The sequence below is a fragment of the Microtus pennsylvanicus genome, chromosome 6 (genome assembly GCF_037038515.1).
Source record: "Microtus pennsylvanicus isolate mMicPen1 chromosome 6, mMicPen1.hap1, whole genome shotgun sequence".
NCBI lineage: Eukaryota > Metazoa > Chordata > Mammalia > Rodentia > Cricetidae > Microtus > Microtus pennsylvanicus.
In genome coordinates, this window is record NC_134584.1 from 69,201,192 (window position 1) to 69,219,296 (window position 18,105).

The window sequence follows — 18,105 nt, forward strand, 5'->3', positions numbered from 1 at the left end:
ACGTTGCCTAGGCTCAGGAAAGCTGGAATGATGATCAAATGCTGGGAAGAGAGAAAGGAGGTTATAAGAACATTTAATTCACTCATTGCCAAGAGCTGTAGTCTACCTGGGCCTAGTAGAGTAGAGGACAATTGGAGAAGTCTAGGATGTAGGCTTGGCAGAAATCTCATCAGAAGCACCTAGGGCTAGCAAATTTGGAGCAGTTTTCAGTCTTCAGTGGATTGGAAATCTGCTGGGACAGAAGGTAAAATTAATGAATTTAGGGGAACACTTTTATTCTGGGTGTACATCTGAAATTTCTAGGCCCATAGTTCCTGATTGTTGCAAGGAGTGGTGGAGTCTTAAGACCAAGGAAGATTAAGCCCACCCTCAGGTGTAGACAGTAGGGGGAAAACTTAGAATGTTTATGATGGGAATTCTTATTTGTAGTCCATTTGACCTGAGAGAGAAGGATCCAAGTCTTAAGATGCTCTGAAATTTATATAAAAATTTTACACTCATTAAATTACATAAACTTTAGACATATTATTATTACTACAGTTTTTAATCTTTACTGAAATACACACTGTAAAAAAGGATATAGACTCACGCTATTGAGCAATAGCAAAATCTTGGGGACCCAAAAATGATTCCGGGTTAAAAAGCAGCCAAAATATCCAAAGGGTTGTATGTATAGATTGGACAGAGATGTTTTTAGTTCAATGAGAACTTAAGTCCATACTTAGAAGACAACCAAAGGAAATTTCAAATTTGAGCTTGTGATGGTGATAAAAGTATCAGTGCATAACCAAGGCTTGATAAATAGTTTATCAGAACTCCACTGATTAATGTTAAAATTCTGAACTTTTGAAGTCTTATTTTAGCAATAACAAAGAGAGGGGAAAAAGTTTGAAATATTTTTTCATATACCCTAAAGCACTTCCTTAGTTCTGTACAACTTGAATTTACATACCTTAAAACACTTTACCTTAAATTACCTTCTTAGACCCTCATAACTTACATAAACTTTAAACCTTTTCTTGCATCCAGTCATTTGCCACAAGACACAGATGGTTGATTACCGAGAGAAGTTATTGCAAAGCAAGATCTTTTAAATAAAGAAATAGTGAAAAGTTACATTGAAACCTGTTATCTCTTTCAGGTGAAGTCTGCCAGCAAGTTAAATTGTGTCTATGTCTATTTTTTTCCAGGAGTAGACACAGTAGCTCTAGAAAGGTGAGAACTGAATTTTACAGATGAAATGATCTGACCAGGCAGCTCTAGCCTTGGAGCAGGAGCTGGTTTGTTTGTTGCTGTTAACATACGGCTACAAATAGCCATCAACACCATCAGAGATCTGAAGATTACTTATAGCAGGAAGTATAATCAAAATGTAACATGAACCAATTAAAGTGACAGAAATTAAAAGCTACCTGGGTGATTAATCTAGGCTCCTACTATCTCGATGACTTTATTGTGGAAGAGAGGATATAAGTATTCAGCTGCCACACAGGACAGCATTGCATTTTCTTTTCTATTTTTTATCATTATTATTATTATTTTATTAATGTAAAAAATATAAAACCCAAATTCCCACTCTTTCCTCTCCTCCCACACTCTCCACACACCCTCTCACCCTTTCCCCCTCCAATCCTAAGAGACGACAAGGCACCCTGCCCTGTGGCAAGTCCAAGGCCCTCCCTATACTATATCTAGGTTGAGCACAGTGTACACCCAAAGATAATAGGATACCATAAAGCCAGTATATGCAGTAGAGACAAATCCCAGTGCCACTGTCAGTGGCCCCTCAGTCTGCCCCAACTGTCAACCACATTCATAGGGACTTTGTTGATCCCATGCTCATTCACTCCCAGTCCAGTTGGTGTTGGTGATCTCCCATTAATTCAGGCAAACTGTCTCAGTGGGTGAACCCCTCATGGTCTTGACCTCCTTGCTCATATTCTCAATTCTTCCACTCTTCAACTGGACCTTGGGAGCTCAGTCCAGTACTCCGATGTGAATCTCTGTCTCTATCTCCGTCTGTTGCCAGACAAAGGTTCTATGGTGACATTTAAGATAATCATCAGTCTGACTACAGGGCAAGGCCAGTTCAGGCACCCTCTCCTCTAATGTTTAGGGTTTAGTTGGGGTCATCCTTGTGATTCCTGGAAATTTTTCTTGCTAACCCCATAATGGTTTCCACAATCAAAATATCTCTTTCCTTGCTCTCATATCTGTCCTTCCTCCATCTCGACTATTCCATTCCCTCAAGTTCTCATCAATCCTCTCTTTCTCCCCTCCCCTTCCCCTTCTCCTCTTCTTTCTACCCCTTGCCCCCATGCTTCAAATTTTTACAGTCAATCTTGTCTGTTTCTGATTCCCAGGTAGGTCATACTTATTTTTCCTTTGGGTTCAACTTACTACTTAGATTCTCTAGGATCATGACCTATAGGTTCAATGACCTTTTTAATGGCTAGTATTTACTTAGAGTTATTACATAACTTATTCACTTTTTGGGTCTAGGTTACCTCACTCAGGATAATGTTTTCTAATTCCATTCATTTGCATGAAAAATTCAAGATGTCATTGTTTTTTACCCCTGAGTACTCTAATATGTAAATGTGCCACACTTTCTTTATCCATTCTTCAGTTGAGGGGCATCTAGGTTGTTTCCAAGTTCTGACTATTACAAATAATACTTCTATGAACATAGTTGAACAAATGCTTTTGTAGTATGATTGAGCATCTTTTGGGTTTATTCCCAAGAGTGGTTTTGCTGGATCCTGAGGTAAGTTGATTCCCAATTTTCTGAGAAGCTGCCATACTGATTTCCAAAGTGGTTGCACAAGTTTGCATTCCAACCAACAATGGATGAGTGTTCATTTACTCCACATCCTCTCCAGCATAAGCTATTATTGGTATTTTTGATCTTAGTCATTCTGACAGATGTAAGATGGTATCTCAGAGTTGTTTTGATTTTCATTTCCCTGATAGTTAAGAAAGTTGAACATGTCCTTAAGTACCTTTTGGCCAATTGAAATTCTTCTTTTGTGAATTTTCTGTTTAGTTCAGTACACCATTTTTTAATTGGATTATTTAGTATTTCGATGTAAAATTTCTTGAATTCTTTATATATTTTGGAGATCAATTCTCTGCCTGATGTGGAGTTGATGGAGATCTTTTCCCTATTAGTAGGTTGCCTTATTGTCTCATTGAGAGTATCCTTTGCTTTACAGATGCTTTTCAGTTTCAGGAGGTCCCATTTATTTATTGTTGCTCTTATTGTCTATGCTACTGGAGTTATATTTAGGAATTGGTCTCCTGTACCCAAGCATTGAAGGTTACCTCCCACTTTCTCCTCTATCAGGTTTAGTGTGGTCAGATTTATATTGAGGTCCTTAATCCATTTGGACTTGAGTTTTGTGCATGGTGATGAATATCAGTCTATTTTCATTCTTCTACATGTTGACATCCAGTTATGCTAACACCATTTATTGATGATGATTTCTTTTTTCCATTGTATAATTTTAGCTTCTTTATCAAAAATCAGGCATTCGTAGGTGTGTGGATTAAAATCCAGGTCTTTAATTCTATTCTATTGGTCAACATCTCGGTTTTTATTTCAATACCAAGCTGTTTTGATTGCTGTAGCTCTGAACAGAGCTTAATTTCAGAGATGGTAATGCCTCTGGAAGTTCCTTCATTTTTTAGAATTGTTTTGGTTATCCTGTTTTTTGCTTTACCATATGAAGTTGAATATTATTCTTTCAAGATCTGTGAAGAATTGTATTCAGATTTTCATGGGAATTGCATTGAGTCTATAGATTACTTCTGGTGGGATTGCTATTTTTACTATGTTGATTCTTCCCATCCAAGGGCATGGGAGACCTTTCCATTTTCTAACATCTTCTTCAATTTCTTTTTTCAAAGACTTAAAGATTTTGTCAAATAGGTCTTTCATTTCCTTAGTGTTACCCCAATATATTTTAAGTTATTTGTGGCTATTGTTTCTCTGATTTTCCTCTCAGCTTCTTTATCTTTTATATATAAGAGGGATACTGAATTTTTTGTGTTGATCTTTTATCCTGCCCCATCACTGAAAATATTTATCAACTGTAGGAGTTCTCCAGTAGAGTTTTGGGGGTCAGTTACATAGACCATTATATCATCTGCAAATAAGGAGAGTTTGACTTCTTCCTTTCCAATTTGAATCCCCTTGATCTCCTTATGTTGTTTTATTGCTATTGCTAGAACATCAAGAACTATGTTGAAGAGATATGGAGAGAGTGGACAGCCTTGTCTTGTTCCTGATTTTAGAGGAATCACTTTGAGATTCTCTCCATTTACTTTGATGTTAGCTGTCAGCTTGGTGTATATTGTTTTTATTATGTTTAGATATGAACCTTGTATCCCTAATGTCTCCACGACCTTTATAATGAAGGGCTGCTGTATTTTGTCAAATGCTTTTTCAGCATCTAAAGAAGTGATTATGGTTTTTTTCTTTCAGTTTGTTTATATGATGGGTTACATTGATAGATTTTTGTATGTTGAACCTGCCCTGCATCTCTGGGATGAAGCCTACTTGATCATGATGGATGATTTTTTTTTATGTGCTCTTGGATTTGGTTTGCCAGGATTTTATTGAGAATTTTTGCATCTATGTTCATGAGTGAGATTGGTCTGTAATTCTCATTCTTGGTTGAATCTTTCTGTGATTTTTGTATCAAAGTAACTGTAGCCTCATTAAAAGAGTTTGGCAATGTCACTGCTGTTTCTATATGTGGAGCACTTTGAGAAGTATAGGTATTAGCTCTTTTTGGAAGTTCTGGTAGAATTCTGCACTAAAACACATCCATCCCTAGACATTTGTTGTTGGGAGTTTTTTGATGACAGATTATTTCCTTGTGACTTATAGGTCTACTTAAATTGTTCACCTGGTCTTGATTTAATTTTGGTATATGGTATCTATCTAAAAAAAATTGTCCATTTCTTTTACATTTTCTAGTTTTGTGGAGACCTAATGATTCTCTGAATTTCCTCAGTGTCTGTTGTTATACCCCTCTTTTCATTTCTGATTTTGTTAATTTGGATGTTCTCCGCCTAATATCTCCCTTGAATTCAGTGAAAATGAAGGCACAACATATCCAAATTATTCAGACACTATGAAAGAGAAAGTTCATAGCATTAAGTGCCCACATAAAGAAAACGGAGAAAGCTCACATTAACAACTTAACAGCACACCTGAAAGCTCTAGAGAAAAAAAGAAGAAGCAGACTCACCCAGGAGGAGTAGAAGACAGGAAATAATCAAATTCTGGTCTGAAGTCAACAAAATAGAAACACAAAACAGTACAAAGAATCAATGAAACAAAGAGCTGGTTCTTTGAGAAAATCAACAAAATTGACACTATTGCATTTTCAGCCACTGCACAGAATAGCATAGCCCATTGACTATCAGATCCAAAAGGTCTGAGATATTTTCCTATGGAGGAGGAACTTGGGAAAACTCACTGACCTTGACAAGGCAGAATAAAGCTGTTAACACAAGAATATCCACAGTTTGTTCACTGAAGGCAAGTGAAGCATGGGGCAATTTTCCCCAGTGGTTAGTGTTACCAAAACCCAGGTGGACTTGCCTGTTTCCTATTGTCTTCTTTAGAGTCTTTAGGGCCACCACTAGGATCTGGAATTTCTGTTTATCATGGCGAACTTTTTTCTTTAAACCGTTGAAATGCCATATTCACCAGATCTTTAAAGACTTTGAAAAGTATTATGTATTAAGTATACCTTACTTTAAACACACTACTTGTTTTAGTTACTTGCTTTAGGGTTAACCTTGAAAACATATAAAGGAGGCTTAATAAACCTCATTGTAAATTAATTACAATTGTATTTAGCATGACCATGAGCATTGTTCTGGGGATATTAACTGATCTAATGGGAGCTTACCAAGGCCAGCTGGGGTGGGACTGAAAGAGCATGTGATCAAACCGGACTCTCTGAATGTGGCTGACAATGAGGGCTGACTGAGAAGCCAATGATAATGGCACTGGGTTTTGATTCTAATGCATGTACTGGCTATTTGGGAGCCTACTCTTTTTGTATGCACACCTTCCTAGACCTGGATAGAGGGGGGAGGGCCTTGGACTTCCCACAGTGCAGAGCACCCTGACTTCTCTTAGGACTGGAGAGGGAGGGGAATGAGGAGGAGTGGGAGGGAAATGGGAGAAGGGGAGGAGGTGGAAATTTTTAATAAATAAATAAATTTAAAAAAAGAATTTGATCATTTATGAAGTGACTGACCTTCAACTTTCATTTTGTTATCATCTTTAACAAGAGGTTACGACAATTTGATAACTTACATAAGTTTAGGATCTTACAACTTCATTTCTGTTACAGTTGAACTGTAAAATTTGAGTTGAAGATGTACTTCAAGATCCTTTAGCATTAAAATAAAACTTTAAACCATAAATGCAGTCTATAGAGAGACCAGAAATTTTATTTTCCTGATCCTTCCACAGTGAACCATTTTAGACTATCACAGTTTCTTGTATGACTCAGTATAGTCAAAACTTAACAGAGTTAGCAAAGACAAAGAGGTTAAATATTTATCTTCAAGTCAATTACTGTTAAACTTGGTAAAACTTAGGAATTTGTAAGCCTCAATTGAACACTGGAAACTTTCAGAAATCCTCCTACGTAGCCTCTTAATTCCTTCAATTAGAGTTAAAATAGTAAATTTATCTGTTAATATTCAGAAGTGTAGTGTATACAATGTACTAAACTGCTTGGAGAAATATACTAAGTGAATTTGAACATTTTTAGTGAATGGGTGGTGAAAAGGATTCAGTGGATGAAGCTCTCACCATAGAAAAAAGAAGAACTGGTATTTGATTATCCAGAATCCACCTAAGTATTAGAAAGTAAAGAACGCAAATGTAGGGACCCTTGGATAAGGTGGCTAGCTATAATAGCTCTTATTGAAAAATTCTGACATGAACTGAGAGATAAATATGAAACAAAATTATAGAGGAAGACTCTAACAGACATCACACACATTCACATTTTCCCATGCACCTACTATGTTGGTACATATACAAATGAGTATTCACACAAACACATACCACACACATATACATATGCTAAAATAATTAAATTATATATATATATAATTACTATATTACTTTAATCAATATATATATACACACATAAACATATGTTTTTAGAATTTTTTGTGCATAATATACAAATTTCAAAAGTGTAATAGAGTCAAATAATTTGAATAGAGTCAAAATAATTAAATAGTATCTGGAGATGTATACTAAGGTCATAAAGCAATTCCTCTGAAACTTTCTCAAAGAAGAGTAATATTATAGTGCTTATTCTGAAATTATAATCCATAAATCGTATAGTTTATTCATATCATAATGCCCTGGCTTTTACTTAGCATGCTATTAAAAAAATGTATGTTTGGTTTTTCTTTCTGGATGTCTGCATGTACCTAACATGTGTACCTAGTTCTCACAGACGTCAGAAGAGGACAATGGAATCCCTGAAGCTACAGTTTATGAATGGTTATGAGCCAGGATGTGGATTCTTGAATTGAAACCAGGTCCTTTGTAAGAGCATCCAAAGAATTTAACTGCTGAACCATCTCTCCAGATCCCCAACTAACATTCATGGTTAGTCTTCTCAGTTACCTCTCAAGTAGAATGTCTATCTGTGTGCAGCTATGCTTCCTGCAATGATGATAATCAGCTAAACCCTGAACTGTAATCCAGGCCTAATTAAATGTTTTTCATTCTAAGAATTGCCATGGTCAGTATGTTTCTTCTAAGCAATAAAACCCTGATATTTATTTACATTAATTTTTATGTCAGCATGCTGGTGTATCTTAATGTGTTCAATGCCCGTACTATAAAAAGGCAGACTTGTTCTCTGCACATTTTAATTGTATTTCACCTACAAAGAAATTTTTTGTTTTATCATCATTTATGGTAATTTCTCCCCCTTTTTTGAGAATTATCATGGTTTTTTTATTAGTTAGTGTTTACATTGTTTCCTAAATGACTTGTTAGAGACCCTTACATAGCATTGTTTTAATATTTTTGGCAGTTTTATACAAATTTACTTCCTCTCTTTTATTTTTGTTACACTTTGTTATTATTAATTTATTCTTTCTGCCTGTGTGTGTGTGTGTTTGCATGTGTGTGTGTGTGACTTTTTACTACACCCTGCACTATTAGGAGTCAGTTTTGTCCTACCATTGTGTGGCCTGGAGATAAAACTCGAGTGTCAACTTTGACAGCCACAGTACTTATTCAGAAAGTCATCTTGCTGGCTTGGCTCATTTAAAACTTTTAATGTGACATAGTTGTCATGGTTAATGCTATATCAACGAGAAATGTTTTCTAAAATTTCCTGTCTCATGGTTCTAGATTTATGCTCATTGTAAAAAGAATTAGCATAAATTAGACAAGAAACAACCACATTTTTATGAGCAAATGCACCGTGTAGAAAACCAGTCATTGTTTTATCTCTCATTTGTTATGGATCTCCAACTTTACCAACATAAGATGCAGCTTCCAAATATCCTAGGCCAAGAGATGTGAATAGTTTTAATAAAGGACTACTAATCCTCTTGTTAGAACAGTTTGTGAAAGAGATAAAAGGGTAGGGTTGCAGTTGGTTGTAGTTGGCCACAATTGGTCCCTTACCTAAAGTATTGACTGCTTAGGTGTCCTAGCTAATAGTTCAATGACTCCATTATGCACATTGGTTGTAGAGATAGCAGCAATGCAGAGGTGACATCTTCACATTTGTTTCTGTGAGCTGGAACCACTTTGTAGATCATTATGGCCAAACCACTCTTGACTTTCCACCTGATTTCCGGTTAAAAAGGAAGCCTTAATAAGCAAACACTATACTATTGTGTTCCCAATAGGGGTACTGATTGCCACCATGTCACTCTTTGGTGTTATCTTCTTTCTCTTTGAGATAAACTCTTTGAAACTAAAGAATCGGGTGAAGGCCAAGTGTGCTTCCATAGTAGCCGATCAAGAGATATGAAGTGAGAACTACATTTGCAACATCTGTCAGAAGGTTCGTAGAAGAAAGTTCCTATTCATATAAAAACTCTTGTAGTTCTCAACTCGTTCTAAATAAAGCATCAACTTTAAAAAAAAACCCTCTAACTGTAGGATTCCTAGCTATTGTATAAAATCCATTGTTCTATACTTCTTAAATTGTTCTTCTTCTCTAAGGGAACCCTGACTGAAGTTGATAAAAATCAGTGATTCCAGAGTAATCATTAGTCATTGTGGGGTTTGAGTACTTAGAATGTGATTAGTCAGCATTGAGATTTACCATTATCTGTCAAGTAATTTTATATTATTACATGTCTGAATTATATTTTTGTAGATTGAATTAAATAATTAAATATTAATTGACTACCTAGAATTACACCTTTTAAAATTTTAAATTCTCTATAAAATATATAAGTAAAATGTAGTGCTTCAAAGTTTACACTTCTGGAAATAAGACTGATAATATGACTATGTTATTCCTAAAATTGTCTCCAAGAGGTGGAATAGATCTCTTATCAAAGATATCTAAAATATATAAGTAATATGTAATGCTTCAAATTTTACACTTCTGGCAATAAGACTGATAATATGACTATGTTATTCCTAAAATTGTCTCCAAGAGGTGGAATAGATCTCTTATCAAAGATATCAATGGCCCTGTTTTCACTGAAAAAAAAAAAACACTATTCATAGCCTATAGATGCACTGGTAAGTAATTGTCACATATAGATGCCTGTTATACTCTACAACATAAGCTAAACTTTGAGTGACCTGATGAATAAAGAATATGAACGCAAAAGAAAGACATGTGCTGAGAAAGATAAGGCAAGTTGACTACAGGTGCAGATAGAAGATAAGGTGTGAATTCTTAGTCTCAGTCCCTTACATCTTCTTGTTATTGGGACTTTTGCCTTTATTTTTCAGCAGTCCTTCTCTTAAATTTGTTCAAAATTCCTTTGTAGGTGGGAATAACTAATTTTAAGGCATTGTATTGTTTTTTTTATTTTAAATAATGCAACTTTTTAAAAATATTTTATTTTTTGAGACGGAAATGTATATTTCCATTCAAGAATTCACACTTCCTTCTCTCCTCCCACACCCACTCCTCTCTCTCCCTCTCTGCTTGAGAGAGGGCAGGGAATCCTGCCCTGTGAGAAGTTCAAGCCCCCCCCCCCCCACATCCAGGCCTAGGGAGCTGTGCATCCATATAGACTAGGGTCCTAACAAGCCAGAACATGCCGTAAAAACAAGTCCTGGTGACTTTATCAATGGCTTCTCAGTCAGCCCCCATTGTCAGCCACAATCAGAGTGTCCGGTTTGATCACACGCTCATTCAGACCCGGTCCAGCTGGATTTGGTGAACTCCCATTAGAACAGGCACACTGTCTCAGTTGGTGGACCAACCCTTCGCGGTCCTGACTTCCTTGCTCATCTACTCCCTTCATCTGCCTTTTGGACTCTAGCCATAAACCAAGGACATTTGGCCTATAGTTCACAAGCCCTGAGAAGCCAAATAACAAAGTGAACCCAAAGAAAAACATATATAGATCCTCCTGGAAATTTGGAGCAAACTAGATTGCTAGGCAAAAGTTGTGAACATAGGGGTGGGGGCAGGGGTAGGGGGGAGGTTGGAGGAAGGAAAGAGTGGGAGAGGGAAGGGAGAAGGAGAGGACTGGTAAGAGCTTGGGCGAGTGGGAGTGTGGAGATGGAGGAAGGGTGGATATAGGAGCAGGGAAGAAGATACCTACAATAAGGGAGCCATTTTAGGGTTGGCAAGAGACTTGGTTCTAGAGGGGATCCCAGGTGTCCACGGGGATGTCCCCAGCTAGGTCCTTGGACAGCAGAAGAGAGGGCACCTGAACTTTCCTTGCTCCACTATCACGCTGCTGATTTTCTAGAATATCACCATAGAATCTTCTTCGGCAATGGATGGAGATAGAGACAGAGACCCTCGTCAGAGCAACGGTCTGAGCTCCCATAGTATTGTATTATTAAATGAGCATTAATACTCAAATCACAATAATCTTAATCAGTTATTATTTCCATATATATATATATGTGTGTGTGTGTGTGTGTGTGTGTGTGTGTTTCATCCTGTATTTACAACTGATAAAATTCATTCTTACCTGAAAGACAGATGGAATAAATCTGTGCCTATAAAAGTTTAACTTGTCTGAGAAGTAAGGGCAACTTAATCTTTTTTAGTAATATGCACATGAATTTTCTTTAGATACTAAGACTAAGCTTCCTGAAACAACTTTTTCTTTTCTTATTTTCTTTCTTAGAACTACATAGATGGATTCTCATTGCAAATTACATTTACAATGCATAAGATAAATAGATATTGTGATGAAATATTAGGGTGAATTTTATTCTTATTTTCAAATAAAATTGGTTTTTATTGTTTTAGCTGAACTCAAACTAATTTGTGTTTGTTATAAATATTTTAAATAATATTTTGAAATCAAAGAAATTTCAGCAATTTTACCACATAGAACTGATGACTACAATTCTTATCACTCAATTTTATTCTATCTTGTTTTATTATTTTATAAAAAAATAATTCAAATATAATGGTTATTGATTTGATACATAATAATAGAAAATTCTCTATATTAAAAATATAAAACTACACTATTATGGTGCCTGAAAATTCTGAACGTATTAAAAAAATCCTATGTCATTGCACATCTAGAATTAGGACAAAGCCATCAGTTCCCAGATTAAATATTTATAACCAACTTGTTGCACATATGCAGACAATATAATCTTGTCCTTCATTTTTAAACACGTTATATCTCAGCTCTTTGATTACTGCTCCATCCCAACTCTAGGCATGGTCGAGAATGACTTCAGAGAGGAAGCATGTACAAGCGAGTGACCTCATTGTTTCTTTGAATGACCTTATTCTCATTCTCATTGACAGTCTTAAGATAAAATTTTTTCACCCAGTTAAATGAGTCATCTTCCAATACCTCCCTTCTGCTTAAAACAGTTACCATGCATTTTTTTTTCCTAACAGTTGTTCTTCTGAGCTCCTCAGAAGTTTGAGTGGAATTCTTTCTGAATATTCTTCTAATTTACACATCCCAAGCTTTTATTTTAAAAACTGGCTCTAAATTTTAATATACTCTTATCAATATCTTTAAGTTCCTTGCTTATATATTTGTATCATATCTGCTTTGGAAAATCCCTCTCAAATATAACCTAAATTTTCACCTATACTTCAGCTTTGAAGAAAGTGCCCTTACCTAAAATACTACAGTAGCCATCATAAATCCAATCTCGTTTTATAGGCCTTGTGTTTTCTACTTGGTTACCTATAATACTAGTACTCTGGTTACCTGGCACAGCATATTTGATGGCAAATTTATATCTGATGGGAATGACAAAAGTCATAAATCTAGCACAGCTGCTTGAAAAAGATCCAGAAAAGCTGAGCTGCATGATGAGCAAAGTAAGGAGTAGAAAGATGATACAAGAATAAGATGTCAGGACCTCCCTTTATTAGGAAAGTTAGCACATGAAGTGTTACAGTGGTGTCACATATAACCAAGAAATAACAGAATGCCAGGATTAAACCTATAGACAAATTCTATAAAGATATAAAATACAAACATTGTATTATACTAGAATTTGAATCATAACTGTAGCATCTGTGGCCTGAGGATTTTTCTTGGGCACTCTGGTGAGTTAGAGTTAATAATACATTGCATGGGATATGGCAATCTACCCATGCTGGTTTGAAGAATTATTTTGGTCTAATGTTCTTGTAGCCACAAAAGCCACTAGCCTGAGAACAGGCTGTCACATGTCTCTTGATTCATAAAAATTAGATTTTGGGGTTAATGAATAATAGTTATTATAAAAGATAACTTTGTTTGTTAATGACGTCAAAACCTGAGGGAAAATGATTGGAAATGTTAACTTTTCTGTCATTGTTTATTAATGGTAATTAAAATATGAGATAGAGTAAGTGAAACACATGTCCAAAAGCAAGATGATATGATCTATGTTTTGGGATAAATCAAATGTATCCCTACTTAATAAATTTTATATAAATAATGAAGCACTCTAACTGCTAGTCAGTTAGACTACTCTGTAAGGCTGTAGGATTCTCTCAACCATGACCTGGATCACTTCCTTCCTTCATCAAACTCCTTATATAGTCTGCTGGAACCTGTCCACTGCAGGGGATAGCTCCTGGCAGTAACCCTTCTTTACTTTGTACAATGTACTTGGGTCCAGAAAGGACTGGACAATAAGGCAATGAGTAACTTAAGAAAGGAGAGACACCACGTCACATGCACAGAAAAGCCTGGACCGGGGGGAAGTACATATTGTGATAGAGTGCCATCAACTACTATAACAACTTTTGTTTTGCATTACACAAGTCTAGACTAAACTACATAGTCTTAGAAGGACGGCACTGGGCAAAAGAGGTGCAGTTGATAGTTTTTTCAGATACTGGCCAGTCATTCCTAAACAGTCATAACTGGATCAAAAGGCTTTAACAATTCCAAGCTGGATTTGTATGGTACAGCATTGGATCCTTGACACAGCAGTGTCTATGCCAAAAATCAACATTAATCAGGACACCATTGCATTTTACACAATCACCCTTGCTTTCTTGTCTTCCCACACTTCTTTCTTTTTATTAAAATGTGTTTTCAGCATAGAAAGGCAAGCTACTAGGTCAATAGATTGTTTCTTCCATCCCTATATGATGTAAAAGTCTCTTCTGTGTGCTGTGATTACCATTAATGAATAAAGAAACTGCTTTGAACCTATAGCAAGGCAGAACTTAGGTAGGCAGTGAAAGCTGGACTGAATGCTGGGAGAAGGAAGGGCAGAGTCAGGGAACACCATGGGTTTGCCTATGGAGGTAGACATATTCAAACTTTGCTGGTAGGCCACAACTTCATGGTGATGTACAGATTAATAGAAATGGGTTAAATTAATATGTGTTAGCCAATAAGAAGACAGAGCTAATGGGCCAAGCAGTGATTTAATTAATACTGTTTCTGTGTGATTATTTTGGGGCTAAGTGGCCAGGAATAACACGTGGCTCTTTCTTCCTACACCTATATGCTCAGCTTTCAGAGGTAGAATGCCAAATGTACAAAGGTTTTTATTGTGTCTCATATGCCTAGCTGAGCCAAGGCTCAAGGCTGTAAATCATAAAATAAATCATCAGAAATCTAATATCTCCTAACTCTTCCCAAAGAATTTGACTTCATTTGCCAAAAGGCATAGATAATATTAATTGAAATATACATTGCATATATAATTTAAAAAATCATTACTGAAACTAAATTAATGGGGGGAAAGGTAATATACACATGCATGGAATTTAAGGAACCCCAAGTACTAAACTCATAAACAGAAAAACAGGCAAATACATCACATCAAAAATTAATGAAAGTCAATGGTAACAGCAAGAAAATATATATTATGTCTCTGGGGATGTCTTTCTCCTTTGTTTAGCATTCATTAGTTGCCTATAGTTTTTTATGCAAGGTTGAGCTTCCTTGACTTTTCCCCATCAATTATATTTTTTTCTTTTTTTTACTTAAAATTTTCCACCTCCTCCCCTCCTCCCATTCCCCCCCTTCCCCCTCTCCCCCTTCCCCTTCCCTCTCCAGCCCAAGACAAGGCTACTCTCTCCATACCTCTTCAATATAGTGCTTGAAGTTTCTCCATCTATTGTAGCATGTCTGTTATTATTGCCCTTGCCCTCACCTTTGTTCATGTCAGGCAGTGAAGTTGGTGAAAATTTATTTAGGAATGTACATGCATATACGTAATGCATATATATATATATATATATATATATATATATATATATATATGTAACAACAATTAAAATAAAAAGAGTTCATGAATTTGAAAGGGTAAGGAAGAGTACATTTGGAGAGAAGAAAGGAAAGAGTGAAATGATGTGATTGAATTATAATCTCAAAAAAAATAAATTTTTAACAAAATGTTCCTTCTTGTCTTTTGTTTTTTACCATTTCATTTTACTTTATTAAAAAACTATTTTTTTCATTTTAAGTACTAATCTCAGTTCCCACCACCTCCCTTCCTCCTGTTCCCTCTGCCTTCCCCTCAACACAACCCACATCCAATCCTCAGAGAGTACCCTCTTTGAGGCACATTGCTTTGAAGAACTAGAGCCTTCCCTACTATACCTATGCTAAGCAAGATATCCTTCTAAAGAGAATCGGTTCCAAAAATCCAGTACAAACAATAGGGATAAACCCTGTTCCCACTGCCAATGACCCCACAGTCTGCTTCAGCCATACAACTGTCATCCACATTCAGAGGGACTAGTATGGTCTTATGCTGTTTCTGTCCCTGTTTGGATAGAGTTGATGAGCTCCCATTAGCTCAGATAAGCTGTTTCAGTAAGTGTCCCCATCATGGTGTTGATCTCTTTGTTCATATGCTCACTCCTCCCACTCTTCAACTTGACTTTGGGAGCTCAGCCCAATGCTCCACTGTGCATCTCTGCCTTTGTTTTCCATCAGATAGTCATTAATTTGTAGATGATATGATATTATACATAAGTGAAACTCTAAAAGAGGACTCCTACAGGTGATGAATACCTTCAGTAATGTGGCAGGATACAAGATCCACTCAAAAAAAAAAAAAAAAAAAAAAAAAAAAAAAAAAACAATAGCCCTCTTATACACAGATGATAAAAAAAGCTGAAAAAGAAATCAGAGAAACATCACCCTTCACTATATTTTGTGTATCTTGGGGAAACACTAAGCAAAGAAGTGAAAGATCTTTAAGACTTTAAAGAAATAGATTGAAGAAGATACCAGATGATGGAAAGATAAGTAAGATCAACATAATAAAAATGGCAATCCTACCAAAAGTAATCTATAAATTCAATGCAATCCCCATGAAAATCCCAACACAATTCTTCACAGACTTTGAAAGAACAATATTCAACTTCATATGGAAAAACAAATTACCCAGGATAGCCAAAACAATCCTGTACAATAAAGAAACTTCCAGAGGCATAACCATTCCTGACACCAAGCTCTATTATAGAGTTACAGTAATGAAAACAGGTTGGTATTAGCATAAAAACAGACAGGTTGACCAATGTAATCAAATTAACGACCCAGATATTAATCTGCACACTTATGAATGCCTGATTTTCTGAGAAAGAATTTAAAATTATACAGTGGAAAAAAGAAAGCATCTTCAACAAATGGTGCTGGCATAACTGGATGCCATCATGCAGAAGAATGCAAATAGATCCATATCTATCCCCATGCACAAAACTCAAGTCCAAATGGACTAAAGACCTCAATATAAATCAAACCACACTGAACCCAATAAAAGAGTTATTGGAAAATATTTTTCAATGCATGGGCACAGGAGACCACTTCATAAATATAGCACCAGACAATGAGAGCAACAGTAAATAAAGGGGATGTCCTGAAACTGAGAAGCTTCTGTAAAGCAAAGGACACAGTCAATAAGAGAAAAGGGTAACCTACTGAATGGGAGAAGATCTCACAAACCCCACATCAGACAAAGGACTTATCTCCAAAATATATAAAGAACTCAAGAAATTAGACATTAAAATTCTAAATAACCAAATTTAAAAATGCGGTACTGAACTAAACAGAATTCTCAATAGAAGAATCTCAAATGGCCAAAAGACACTTTTGAAATGTTCAACATCCTTAGCCATCAGGGAAATACAAATCAAACAACTCTGAGATACCATCTTAAACCTAGCAGAATGGCTAAGATCAAAATCATCAATGATAGCTTATGCTTGAAAGGATGCAGAGTAAGGGGAACACTCCTCCAATGCTGATGGTAATGCAAAGTAGTACATGTGCTTTGGAAATCAGTATGGCAGCTTCTCAGAAAATTGGCAATCAACCTACCTCTAGACCCAACAATACTACTCTTGGGCATATACCCACAGTATTTTCAATCATACTGCAAGGATATTGGTTCAACAATGTACATAGCAGCATTATTTGTAATATCCTTGATGTCCCTCAACTAAAGAATGGATAAAGAAAATGTTGTACATTTACATAATGGTGCACTACTCATCAGAAAAAAAAACAACCAAACAAATAAATAAAACAATGACATCTTGAAATTTGCATGCAAATAGGTAGAGCTAGAAAAAAAAATCCTGAGTGAGGTAATCCAGACCCAAAAAGATGAACTTGTTATGTACTCACTCAGTGGATACTACCGGTAAAACAAAGGATAATGAGCCTATAGTTTGTGACCCCAGAAAAGTTAACTAACAAACAGACATGTAGATTCTTTGAAATAAGGCTATTATTCAAATCTATTTATCTAGACATTGAAGAAAAGAGTGGATGGACAGATACCTAGAAGACTTGAGAAGCAAAAGTACTTGAAGCCAGAAGTGTTAGTCTTTTTGGGAGATGGCAGTGGGGGCGGGAGTGAGTCTCCATGCTCAGCCTGAACTGGCCTAGAACTCACAGAGATCTGCCTGCCTCTAACTCTGCCTCCAGAGTGCTGGGATTATAGGCATTTGCCATCATACACAGCCACATATACAGTCTTAATGATATTGGCATCTTTCTGAATAGAATCCTAAACATAGAATTTTTTCTGTGTTTATTTCTTTAAACAGGTCCAATAAACCTGAAAATCTGTTGTAATTACAAATTACAATTTAAAACAGATACAAAATGGAATTGTTAAATGGAGACATACCTAGGCAGCAGGCAGCCCTGCTGGCAGCTTCCACTATTGTGTTTTTCTTTCATGATTCCATAATTTAATCACATATTTAAGAAACTTTAACATTTCCAACACTGAAGAACTCAAGAGAGAAATGTCTTTTTTTCTTTTATGGGGTACTGGTATCTCCAAAAGAAACAAAACTTTCCTGCCAAAAGAAACTGCTTTCGTCATGATTTTCCTGCTACAAATGGGAAAAAGCATGGAAGAAGCCCAGCATGTTTCTTGTCGTTATATTTCTTTCCTTCATTCTTTTTTTTTCTTTTGCACCTTTGTTTTAA